The sequence below is a fragment of the Pan troglodytes genome, chromosome 19 (genome assembly GCF_028858775.2).
Source record: "Pan troglodytes isolate AG18354 chromosome 19, NHGRI_mPanTro3-v2.0_pri, whole genome shotgun sequence".
In the NCBI taxonomy this organism is placed as follows: domain Eukaryota; kingdom Metazoa; phylum Chordata; class Mammalia; order Primates; family Hominidae; genus Pan; species Pan troglodytes.
The window spans coordinates 96,364,470-96,377,891 of record NC_072417.2 but is presented as its reverse complement, the minus strand read 5'-3'; the positions used below and the strand labels follow the sequence as shown (position 1 = coordinate 96,377,891).

The window sequence follows — 13,422 nt, the reverse complement described above, 5'->3', positions numbered from 1 at the left end:
ATTTTCTAGATCTCTTCCCCTAGATTTATTTCTAATTTTTCTAGATTTTTCCCCTAGATTTTCCAATTTATTGGTGTATAGTTGCTCATACTAGCCACTAATTTCTTTGAATTTCTCCAGTATCAGTTGTAATGTCTCCCTTTTCATCCCTGATTTTATTTGGGTGTTCTCTCTTTTTTTGTTAGTCTGGCTAAAAGTTTATCAATTTTGTTTATCTTTTCAAAGAACCAACTTTTTGTTTCATTGATCTTTTGTATTTTCTTTATGTTGAATTCATTTATTTCTGCTCTGATTTTTGTTATTTATTTTCTTCTACTAATTTTGGGTTTGTTGCTTTTCTAGTTGCTTAAGATGCATTGTTAGGTTGTTTATTTGAAGGTTTACTTCTTTTTTGATGTAGACACTTATAACTATTTAAAACTTCCTTCTTAGTACTGTTTTTGCTATATCCTATAGGTTTTGGTATGTTGTGTTTCCATTATCATTTGTTTCAAGAAATGTTTTAAGTTCCTCCTTAGTTTCTTCATTGACCCACTTGTCATTCAGGAGCATATTGTTAAATTACCATTGTTTGTATAGTTTCCAAAATTCCTCTTATTGATTTCTAGTTTTAGTCCATTAAATAAAACTAGATATTTTAGTAGTCAGAGGAGATGCTTGATATTATTTCAGGTTTATTTTTAATGTTGTAAGACTTGTTTTGTGACCTAACAAATGATCTGTCCTTGAGGATGATCCATGTGCTGCGGAAAAGAATGTGTACTCCGCAGCCAGTGGAGGAAATATTTTGTAAATATCTATTAGGTCCATTTGGTCTGTAGCACAGATTAAGTCCAATGTTTCTTGTTGATTTTCTGTCTGGAAAAATCTGTTCAGTGCTGAAAATTGAAGGTGTTGAAGAGGGTGTTGAAGTCTCCAGATGTTATTATATTGAGGGTCTATCTCTTTAGCTTTAATAATATTTTGCTTTATATATCTGGGTGCTCCAATATTGGGTGCATATATATTTATGATTGTTATATTCTCTTGAGTTGACCTTTTTATCATCATATGGTGACCTTCTTTGTCTCATAATTTTTTCTTTAAATCTATTTCATCTGAGATAGACCCTCAATATAAGTATAGCTACTCCTGCTCTTTTCTGGTTCCATTGGCATGGAGTATGTTTTTCCACTGCTTTATTTTAAGCCTGTTTCTTTAGAAGCCAGGTGTGTTTCTTGTAGGCAACAGATCATTGGGTCTTGTTTTTCAATCCATTCAGCCACTCTGTGTCTTTTGATTGGAGAATTTAGTCCACTTACATTTAATGTTACTATTGATAAGTAAGGACTTACTCCTGCCATTTTGTTATTTGTTTTCTGGTTGTATTGTGGTATTCTCCTCTTCCTTTCCTTCCTTCATGTCTTCCTTTTAGTGAAGGTGATTTTCTCTGGTGATATGATTTGATTTCTTGCTTTTCATTGTTTGTGTATTCATTGTATATTTTTTATTTGAGGTTACCACGAGGCCTACAAATACTATCTTATTACCCATTATTTTAAGCTAATAACAACTTAATACTAATTGCATAAACAAACATGCAAGCAAAAAGAAAACTAATAAAAACTCTATACCTTAACTTTGTCCCCCACTTTTTAACTTTTTGTTGTTTCTATTTATATCTTATCCTACTATCTGTTGAAAAGTTATTATAGTTATTCTTTTTGATTGGTTCATCATTCAGTCTTTCACTTAAGAGTAGTTTACACACCACAGTTACAGCATTATAATACTTTGTCTTTTTCTGTGTACTCATATTAGGAGTGAGTTTTGTACCTTCAGGTGATTTCTTTTTGCTCATTAATATCCCTTTCTTTCTGATTAAAGTACTCTCTTTAGCATTTCTTGTAGGACAGGTCTGGTGTTGATAATATCCCTCAGCTTTTGTTTGTCTGGGAAAGTCTTTATCTCTCCTTCATGTTTGAAGGATATTTTCATTGGATATACTATTCTAGTGTAAAAGTTTTTTCCTTCAGCACGTTACATATGCCATGCCATCCTCTCCTGACCTGTAAGGTTTCTACTGAAAAGTCTGCTGCCAGACATATTGCAGCTCCATTGTATGTTATTTGTTTCTTTTTTCTTGCTGCTTGTAGGGTCCTTTCTTTATCCTTGACCTTCGGGAGTTTGATTATTAAATGCCTTGAGGTAGTCTTCTTTGGGTTAAATCTGCTTGGTGTTCTATAAACTCTTTATTCTTGGATATTGATAGCTTTCTCTAGGTTTGGGAAGTTATTATCCCTTTGAATAAATTTTCTACCCCTATCTCTCTACTTCCTTTTTAGGGCCAATAACTCTTAGATTTGCCCTTTTGAGGTGATTTTCTAGATATTGTAGGCATGCTTCATTATTGTTTATTCTTTTTTATTTTGTCTTCTCTGACTATGTATTTTCAAATAGCCTTTCTTCAAGCTCACTAATTCTTCTGCTTGATCAATTCTGCTATTAAAAAGTTCTGATTCATTCTTTAGTATGTCAACTGCATTTTTCAGCTCCAGAATTTCTGCTTCTTTTTAATTATTTTAATCTCTTTGTTAATTTTTTTAAATAGAATTCCGAATACCTTCTGTGTTATCTTGAATTTCTCTGAGTTTCCTCAGAACAACTACTTTGAATTCTCTGACTGAAAAGTCACATATCTCTGTTTCTCCAGGATTGGTCCATGGTGCCTCATTTAGTTCATTTGGTAAGGTCACGTTTTCCGGGATGGTCTTGATGCTTATGGATGTTCATCTGTGTCTGGGCATTACAGAGATAGGTATTTGTCATATAGTCTTTGCAGTCTGTGTTTGTTCATACCTGTCCTTCTTGGGAAGGCTTTCCAGGTAGTCAGTAGGACTTGAGTGTTGCGGTCTAAGCTGCATCTGCATTCCCTTTGGCTGGGGAGGCCTCACAATCATGGTAGAAGGCAAGGAGGACCAAGCTTACGTGGATGGCGACAGGCAAAGAGAGAATGAGAGAGAAGCGAAAGTGGAAACCCCGTGTAAAACCATCAGATCTTGTGAGACTTATTCACTACCATGAGAACAGTATGGGGGAAACTGCCCCCATGATTCAATTATCTCCCACTGGTTCCTTCCCACAACACGTGGGAATTATGGGAGTACAATTCAAGATGAGATTTGGGTGGGGACACAGCCAAACCATACCAGCCACCTTGCTCCCCACTCCCCGCCCATGGATGTGGTTTTGATGTTGTATCTAAGAAATCTTTGGCTAACCCAGTTCACAAAAGTTTTCCTCCTGTTTTCTTCTAAAAAGTGTATAGTTTTGGGTTTTACATACAGATCTACAATTCATTTTTTAGTTAATTTTCGTCTATGATCTGGGTTATTATCTCAGTCAGCTCAGGCTGCCATAACAAAATGCCACAGGCTAGGTGGCTTAAACAACAGAAATTTATTTTCTCACAATTCTGGAAGCTGGAAAGTCTTAGATCAAGACCTGGCAGGGCTTGCTTTCTGATGTGGCTCTTCCTGGCTTGCAGACGCCCACCTTTTCTCTGGACCCTGATATGGCAGAGACATAGGGAGAGAGAGCAGGCTCTGTGGTGTCTCTTATTATAAAGACACTGATCCCAGTAGAGCCCCACCCTCACGTGAAATCTAATCATCTCCCAGAGGCCCCATTTCCACAATACCTCAAATAGGGGGTTAGGGCTTCAACCAGTGCCTGTCACAGTCCTGGAAGATAGAATCTCCAATGCTGTCATTCTGAAATTTGAAATCCCTAAAGATCAAAATCCCCGAGTCTAAAATTCCTAGCATCTAACTGAATCCCCAAACTATAATGATGGATTTGGAATTAGGTGCCATCAAGTCTTCTGTAAGTGAATTTCAAGTTGTTACCAATAAAGTTTGTTTTTTCCATTCAGTCCAATGCATTTGGTGGAAAATCCAGATGAGTGGCTTGGCCACGTGATATGGCAGTGACAGAAACTTCCGTTTAAAAATGAGTTGAGTCTCTTGCCTACGATGGCGAGTCTCTTGCCTGCGTTGGCGTTCCTGCTGATGACACTGCCTGCGTTGGCGTTCCTCCCAGCTGATCACACACTGAGAGCTTTTAGGGAATCATGGCCACATTTGCCCAAAGAAACCAGCAAAGTGACTGACTGCTTCAAAATAATTGTGTGTATAGTAGGATAAGAAGACACTTACACAACAATGTTCTGTTCCGTCACCAGTATTGTTTGTATTAAACCTGTGGTCTGTACAAGAGGGCATGCAGAATGCATACCCACATACCCAGAACAACACAGAAGCACAGCATGGAAGACGGGAAAATGTAAGGAGAAGGCTTATCCTGGTGTGTGTCAAATCACAGAGGAGTTTCAAAAAGAGCAGTGCCGCAGAGAAGGTGAATGTGAGCTCATTCTCCAAGGAAGCCATGTCTTAAAAGAAAGCGGTTATCCATTGTGATGCAAACCTTCAAAATACACTTAATGATTGTGAAAGTCAGCCAGCTCTTAGGTACTGTTTCTGTGCAATTGCCCGTAATATACTCCTGTGGTATACTTTTTCATAAATCAGATTTTCTGTTTAGTTTTTTATTGTTTGTAATTTTTTCTATTTTTGTTTGTTTTTCCTATTTTAAATTGTCAGCATTATGTTTTACAATCACTATGCTTGTGTTTCACCTTTGCATCATTTCTTTTACAGAGCGCTAATTCATTTATGCATCTTTTTGCAAATTCGACTCCACAAAGGTGCACTATCAACAATATTGACTTTGTAAGCATTGTGCATGTCCGTAAAAACATTGAAACTTCCTCAGTAAATGAAGAGATGTCCTTTTTGTACATCTGCATTTATGAAAGATGAAATTTCTTGAGATCTTGGCTTTTGGGGTGAATGTGTATGTGGTGGTAACCATCATTTTTTTTTTTTTTTTTAGTTCCAGGATACATGTGCAGGATAGGGGGTACATTTGTTACATAGGCAAACCTGTGCCATGGTGGTTTGCTGCACCCATCAACCCACCACCTAGGTATTAAGCCCTGCATGCATTAGCTATTTTTCCCGATGTCCTCCCTTCCCCCACCTCCACAACAGGCCGTAGTGTGTGTTGTTCCCCCCGTGTCCATATGTTCTCATTGTTCAGCTCCCACTTATGAGTGAGAACATGCAGTGTTTGGGTTTCTGTTCCTGTTTTGGTTTGCTGAGGATAATGGCTTCCACCTCCATCCATGTCCCTGCAAAGTACATGATCTCATTCATTTTTATGACTACATAGTATTCCATGGTATACCACATTTTCTTTATCCAGTCTATCATTGATGGGCATTTGGGTTGATTACATGTCTTTGCTATTGTGAATGGTGCTGCAGTGAACATACGCGAGCATGTACCTTTATAATAGAATGATTTGTATTCCTTTGGGTATATACCAGCAGTAGGATTGCTGGGTCAAATGGCATTTCTAGTTGTAGATCCTTGAGGAATCACCACACTGTCTTACACAATGGTTGGACTAATTTACATTCCCACCAACAGTATAAAAGCATCCCTACTTCTCCACAGCCTTGCCAGCATCTGTTGTTTCTTGATTTTTAAAAAATTGCCATTCTGACTGGCTTGAGATGGTATCTCATTGTGGTTTTGATTTTCAATTCTCTGATGATCAGTGATGTTGAGCTTTTTATCATATGTTTGTTGCTGCCTAAATGTCTTCTTTTGAGAAGTGTCTGTTCATGTCCTTTGCCCACTTTTTGATGGGTTGTTTGTTTTTTCTTGTAAAGTTAAGTTCCTTGTAGATTCCAGATATTAGACCTTTGTCAGATGGACAGATTGCAAAAATTTTCCCCCATTCCATAGCTTGTCTGTTCACTCTGATGGTGTAGTTTCTTTTGCTGTGCAGAAGCTCTTTAGTTTAATTAGGTCCCATTTGTCAATTTTGCTTTTGTTGTAATTGCTTTTGATGTTTTCGTCATGTAATCTTTTCCCATGCCTATGTCCCGAATGGTATTGCCTAGAGTTTCTTGTAGGATTTTTGTAGTTTTGGGTTTTACATTTAAGTCTTTAATCCATCTTGAGTTAATTTTTGTATAAGGTGTAAAGAAGGGCTCCAGTTTCAGTTTTCTGCATATGGCTAGCCAGTTTTCCCTGCACCATTTATTAAACAGGGAATCCTTTCCCCATTACTTGTTTTTGTCAGGTTTGTCGAAGCTCTGTTTGCAGACAACATGATCCTATATTTAGAAAACTTCATCATCTTAGCCCAAAAGCTCCTTAAGCTGATAAGCAACTTCAGCAAACTCTCAGGATACAAAATCAATGTGCAAAAATCACAAGCATTCCTATACACCAACAGTAGACAAGCAGAGAGCCAAATCATGAATGAACTTCCATTCACAATTGCTACAAAGAGAATAAAATACCTAGGAATACAGCTAACAAGGGAGGTGAAGGACTTCTTCAAGGAGAACTACAAACCACTGCTCAAGGAAATAAGAGAGGACACAAACAAATGGAAAAATATTCCATGCTCATGGATAGGAAGAATCAATATCGTGAACATGGCCATACTGCCCAAAGTAACTTATAGATTCAATGCTATTCCCATTAAATTACCATTGACATTCCTCACAGAATTAGAAAAAAACTACTTTAAAATTCATGTAGAACTGAAAAAGAGCCTGTATAACCAAGACAGTCCTAAGCAAAAAGAACAAAGCTGGAGACATCACACTCCCTGACTTCAAACTATACTACAAGTCTACAGTAACCAAAACAGCATGGTACTGGTACAAAAACAGACACATAGGCCAACAGAACAGAATAGAGATCTCAGAAATAAGACCACACATATACAACCATCATGGTTTTTGATGGATCTTGTCCAAAGACTTAGGTTGTCCAACACAATATTTCAGATGACAGGAGCTATTTCTTTATGAATACGGTTCATCTGCTCATTAACTGTTATACCCATGTGACTGTCATTAGTGTACTGGAGTGTTTATGCTTGTAAAAGTGTGTGTGTTAGTATTGTCTGTTTTATTGTGTAAAGTGGCCTATGAAGCATGCTGTCATGTTTTTATACATTTCTCAAATAAGTCTTCTTTTTAAAATTGTAAGCAAATGTCTTTCAAATCATTATTTTTTCCTTTTTCTCGCTAACATTTGAGATAAAGAATTTTTTAAATTTTTATGGACACATAGTAGGTGTATATAATTATGGAGCACATGAGATATTTTGATAAAGGCATGCAAAGTGTAATAACTATATTAGGGTAAATGGGGTAAAGAATTTTTAAAATTATTTTTTCAAGAACTACATTTTTCAGGATTGTGATTTGGGGGATTTTAGACTTTAGGGATTTTGATCTTTCAGGATTTCAACATCCTGGATTATGGTGTTCGGGACTGTGTCAGCCCCACTCCAGGGCGGGAGAAAGGCACTCTGCCTCGTGGGGGTATGGTCAGGTTAGTGGGACAGGGAGGAGCGGGGGCAGCCAGCTGCACACCTCAGTCCAAGAGGAGAGAGGTGCTCTCCACCCCATGAGGGGTGCCAGGACGTCCACCCCTAATAGCGAGGTTGTGGGAGTAATACGCCCCAACATTACAGATTTCTTGTGATCGCACCATGTAATGAAATGCTTCCTGAATTTTGAAAATGTAATTTTGATCTGCAGTAAAACTGAAACCTTAGCATAAGGGTCACTGGCTTCTAAAGTTGGTGCTGTTTATGATGACGGCATCAACTATTCCATTAAGTGAGTTCACAGTGACCAGGGTTCCTTGATGAGCTTTGCTTTCCGCATCAAATCTGCTTCACCAGCTTTCAAGTTCTGTTCCATAACATCCTGTGTCACACGGAAAAGCGGGGGAAGAAAAAGACCTTCTTCCATTTAGATTTACTTTTTACATTTGGAGAAGATGAATATTCCATTGATGGCCTCTTACAGGTACGAGTGGTTGAAGCGTGGGGAAGCGAATTTGTTTTCCTGCTTTTAAAGCGATTTCCTTACTTCCAGCCCAGCTTGTGGGTCTAGCCTGTCCTCTCCCAACACACCTGGCATTGCACGGGAGCCTCCAGCCAGCAGCGTGTGGTGGGGGCGGAGGGGCGTGGAGGTGCCTGCCAGATGTTGACGATTACCGAGGAACAGAGGCTGCTCTGTGGCCACGGGGTCGGGCTGCCGCAGAGCAGCTATTTCCTGTCTGCACCGGCGGCAGCAAGCCCAAACTGTGGGCTGCAGCCGAGTTCACGGGCACAAAGTCACCTTTGTGAGTGTCTGGTGCAGCTTCCTGGCTGGGAAGCGGAGAGGGTCCCCCACGTTGAAAGGGTGTGCAGAGTCCCTTGCCCTGAGCTCCTGGCCCGGTGTCAGGTTTCTGAGCAGGGCTCCTGAAGACACAGCATGAGGGCTTTGATCCCAGGCACTCGGCACTTGGAGTGCACAGAGAACAGGCTCGGACCCTCCTGAGGAGCCCTCCTGGGTCCTCCCATCACCAGAGTTCAGAGATTCTGGGATGTGCCACTTCTTCAGGGACACACACTTTCCTGGAATACACGATGATTTTTAATGCTTTTCTTAAAGAATGCCAGCTGTCTCACGGGGCAGGGAAATGGAAAACCTCGTAAGGCCTCTCTTCTTCTTAACTGGGAAGTAAAAATTCCATATTCATTGTGGAAGCTTTTGGCCTCCGATCAACCCTGGGCTCCTGATTTTGGTTTTCCTCTTTGGAGATTCAGTCCCGCAGCCTCAGGACCTGCTGAGCACGGGCTTCTGCTGCTTTTGATTCTCGGGTAGCAGGAGTCACGTGAAAACGGTGCCACTAAACACCAAGGATGTAATTGAAGTGGAGGAGGCACACTTTCAACCAGAAATTCATGTTCCGAATCGAGGGGTAACATGAAGACCCGGTCATAACAAATAAATCAGGTAGGTCCTCTTAGAATTTTCCTTTAGCAAGTTAGTGGGAATTAACGTGTGAAGTTCAAAGAAGAGATCTCATTTAAACCATTTCTCAGCTGTTATGTTAACAGAAATCACTTCCAACTATTTTAATAAGGTAACTCAGCCACCAAGTCAGGTTTTATGTTCATTGTCTGAGTCACATTTGTGATGTGGGAAGTGGCATATTTTGATTTGACTTTTGATGTGTCTCCTTGACATGCCTGATGGGATAGTCACCACATACAACGTTAAATCAGAGTTGCGTAAAATTAACACTCTGCTAATTCTAAGCAAACCGAAAGGTGAAAGTTGTCTATGCCAGTGGCCTGGGGTGGTGCTTGCCTGAAAGCGCCCCTGTCTGAGACAGGCCCTCTTCGTACCTTCTGTCCCTTCCCCAGGGGGCTGCATCTCCTGATTCCAGGGAGGCCCAAAGGGGAGGCATGGGCAGAACCCCCACCCGGCTTCCCAGGTTGCCTTGGGCCCTTCTGGAAACTCGAGGGAGGGGGTCCCAGCAGGGCCACGAAGGGGACTCAGAGGTCCTGGCAGCTTGAAGGAAGTGGACAGGGCTGAGATGCATGCTCCTGCTCTAGCTACCCGGGGTGGGCCGCACTCACCAAGAAGGGAAGGCAGACAGTGGTGTGACGCGGACCCCTGCTGCCCTGCACGTCTCCTGGGGGGATCCCTGCTTCCCCGCCGTCCCAGCTCAGGCCCCCATAAAGGAACACTACAGACAGGGCAGCTTAAACAACAGACATTTGTGTTCTTAAAGTTCTGGGGTCTGGAGGTCCAAGCTCAGGCTGCTGGCAGGGTGGGTTCCTCCTCATGCCTCTCTGTGGCTTGCAGATGGCACCCTTTCCCTGCGCGCTCATGTAGCCTCTCCCTGTGTGCTCACATGGCCTCTCCCCTGCATAATCACGTGGTCTCTCCCTGCGTCCTCCTGTGGCCTCTCCCCTGCATAATCACGTGGCCTCTCCCTGCGTCCTCATGTGGCCTCTCCGTGCATTCTCCTGTGGCCTCTCCCTGTGTGCTCACATGGCCTCTCCCCTGCATAATCACGTGGTCTCTCCCTTCGTCCTCCTGTGGCCTCTCCCTGTGTGCTCACAAGGCCTCTCCCCTGCATAATCACGTGGTCTCTCCCTGCGTCCTCATGTGGCCTCTCCGTGCATCCTCCTGTGGCCTCTCCCCCGTGTGCTCACGTGGCCTCTCCCCCCGCATCCTCACATGGCCTCTCCCCTGCATGATCATATGGCCTCTCTTCTGTGTGCTCACGTGGCCTCTCCCCCGTGTGCTCACGTGGCCTCTCCCCCCCATATCCTCACGTGGCCTCTCCCCTGCATGATCATATGGCCTCTCTTCTGTGTGCTCACGTGGCCTCTCCCCTCCCTCACGTCCTCACGTGGCCTCTCCCCTGCGTGATCATATGGCCTCTCTTCTGTGTGCTCATGTGGCCTCTCCCTGTGTGCTCACTGCTGGTGTCTCTTTCTCTTCTTATAAGGACAACAGTCCAGGGCCCCACCTTTGGGACTCACATAACCTTAGCTACCTCCTTAAAAGCCCATCTCCAAATACAGTCACATTGGGAGTTAGGGCTTCAACCCGTTAATCTGAGACACACAGTTCAGCCCTCAGCACTTGGACACCCTCCTCCGCCCCTGGGGCCCCTGCCCTGCCTGGTGCCCCTGCCCGCTCTGGGGCTGCATAACGGGAGCCGCTGCCCCCACGGAGCATCTGCTGTGCGACTGTTCCTGGCGGCGCCCATCCTGTCACCATTGCTGAGCTGTTCCTTTCCTTCCCCCAGCATCTGAACGGCACCTGCCACAGGTCGGCAGGAATGAGAAGTGAGAAAAATGAGACCCACTCTTCGTAGTTTCTGATCTCATGGTTCTGTGTAGGGCTGGGAATGTGTGTCTCTAACGCGTGCCCGAGTGTTTAAAATGGACTCTGAGAATGTGTCACACTGAGTCTACGTGGAGGTCAGGCTTCTGGTGAAGTCTGCATGAAAAACTGCTTCCCCCCAGGATGGTAGAGTCATTTTGACAAAGTCTACCCAATTAAAAAAGGTTGTATTTTGAAATAATTTTAGACTCACATAAAAATTGCAGAACTAAAACATATATATATTTTGAGATGGAGTCTCGCTCTGTCGCCCAGACTGGAGTGCAATGGCATGATCTCGGCTCACTGCAACCTCCGCCTTCTGGGTTCAAGCAATTCTCCTGCCCCAGCCTCCCGAGTAGCTGGGATTACAGCCACGTGCCATCATGCCTGGCTAATTTTCGTGTTTTTGTAGAGACCAGGTTTCAGCATGTTGGGCAGGCTGGTCTCGAACTCCTGGCCTCAGGTGATCCATCTGCCTCGGCCTCCCGAAGTGCTGGGATTACAGGTGTGAGCCACTGCGCCCAGCCAAAAAATTGCACAAATATTAATAGCACAGAGAGTTCCTATGTACCCCCCATCTCCTCCACCCCCAGCTGCTAACATCTTATATAACCAGAGAACAAGGACCCAAACCAGAAACTCCATGTGGATACGATGTGGCAGCCACAGACCCCATGCAGTTCACTTATTCTTGGTGGAGGGAGTTCTGTGAGACGTCCCCATGTTTCCAGATCAACATGACAATCAGGACATCGAGGGTCCCATCACCCGGAGAAACTGCCTTTAGAGTCACATTTTCTCCTGACCTGCCCTAGTCTGTTCAGGCTGCTAGGACAAAAATACCATAAACTGGGTGGCTTATAAACTACAAACATCTGTTTCCACCGTTTTGGAAGCTGGAGTCCCAGATCAAGGCACCAGATTTGGTCTCTGTGAGGCCTGATTCCTGGTTCTCACCGTGTCCTCACGTGGAGGGAGGGACAAGGATCTCCGTGGGGTCTTTTCATGGGCTCTGATCCCATTCACGTGGTGGGAGGGAAGAGGATCTCCGTGAGGCCCTTTCGTGGGCTCTAATCCCATTCACATGGCGGGAGGGACGAGGCTCTCCGTGAGGCCCTTTCGTGGGCTCTGATCCCATTCACGTGGCGGGAGGGACGAGGATCTCCGTGAGGCCCTTTCGTGGGCTCTGATCCCATTCACGTGGCGGGAGGGACGAGGATCTCCGTGAGGCCCTTTCGTGGGCTCTGATCCCATTCACGTGGCGGGAGGGACGAGGATCTCCGTGAGTCCCTTTCGTGGGCTCCGATCCCATTCACGTGGTGGGAGGGACGAGGATCTCTGTGAGGCCCTTTCGTGGGCTCCGATCCCATTCACGTGGCGGGAGGGACGAGGATCTCCGTGAGGCCCTTTCGTGGGCTCTGATCCCATTCACGTGGTGGGAGGGACGAGGCTCTCTGTGAGGCCCTTTCGTGGGCTCTGATCCCATTCACATGGCGGGAGGGAAGAGGATCTCCATGAGGCCCTTTCGTGGGCTCTGATCCCATTCACGTGGTGGGAGGGACGAGGATCTCCGTGAGGCCCTTTCGTGGGCTCCGATCCCATTCACGTGGCGGGAGGGATGAGGATCTCTGTGAGGCCCTTTCGTGGGCTCCGATCCCATTCACGTGGCGGGAGGGAAGAGGATCTCCGTGAGGCCCTTTCGTGGGCTCCGATCCCATTCACGTGGTGGGAGGGACGAGGATCTCCGTGAGGCCCTTTCGTGGGCTCCGATCCCATTCACGTGGCGGGAGGGATGAGGATCTCTGTGAGGCCCTTTCGTGGGCTCCGATCCCATTCACGTGGCGGGAGGGAAGAGGATCTCTGTGAGGCCCTTTCGTGGGCTCTGATCCCATTCACGTGGTGGGAGGGACGAGGATCTCCGTGAGGCCCTTTCGTGGGCTCTGATCACATTCACGTGGCGGGAGGGACGAGGATCTCCGTGAGGCCTTTTCGTGGGCTCATTTTCCAATTACATTACTGGTTTTGTTGTTGAATCTGAGCGTTTTCTTCTGGACATAAGACCTCCCTTGGAGATAAAACTTGCAAGTACATTTGATCCTTGAATAACATGAGTGTGAACTGGGAGTCCACTTACACACGAGTTTTAAAAATAAATATATTGGAAAATGTTTTGGAGATTTATGACAATTTGAAAAAAGTTGCAGATGAACTGACACCCGGGACAGCAAGAACCCTCCTTCCTCGGCCCGCTCGGCCCATCACCACAGAGGTGAGAAGGATGGAGGCTCCTCCACCCGCTCGGCCCATCACCACGGAGGTGAGAAGGTTGGAGGCCTTTGTGATGATCCACTTCCATTTAATGAATAGTCAATGTGTTTTCTCTTCCTTATGATTTTCTTAGTAACACTTTCTTTTCTCCAGCTTACTTCATTGTAAGAATACGGTATATAATACACAAAACGTACAGAATGTACAGGACAATGTTGATCACCTGTTTATGTTATTGGTAAGGCATCCGGTCAACAGTAGGCTCTCAGCCATGTCAACCTAAAGAAAGATGCTGAGGCAAAGTTAGTACACGTGGAGGGTTTATTTGGGCCACGTTTGAG

At 44.4% G+C, this 13,422-nt stretch overlaps 1 protein-coding gene across 13 annotated transcripts in view; it reads left to right on the top strand.

Annotated features, from left to right (window-relative positions):
• Positions 1-13,422, top strand: part of B3GNTL1 (UDP-GlcNAc:betaGal beta-1,3-N-acetylglucosaminyltransferase like 1) — a 116,268-nt gene that overhangs the window by 66,075 nt on the left and 36,771 nt on the right. Inside the window, exon 1 of one of the 13 annotated variants that reach the window (XM_024350799.3) lies at positions 8,839-8,920. The exons of the other annotated variants lie outside the window; for them this stretch is intronic. The gene's annotated coding sequence lies outside the window, so the exon portion shown is untranslated. Of the gene's footprint in view, positions 1-8,838; positions 8,921-13,422 lie in introns of those variants that run through there. 13 annotated transcript variants of the gene reach the window in all.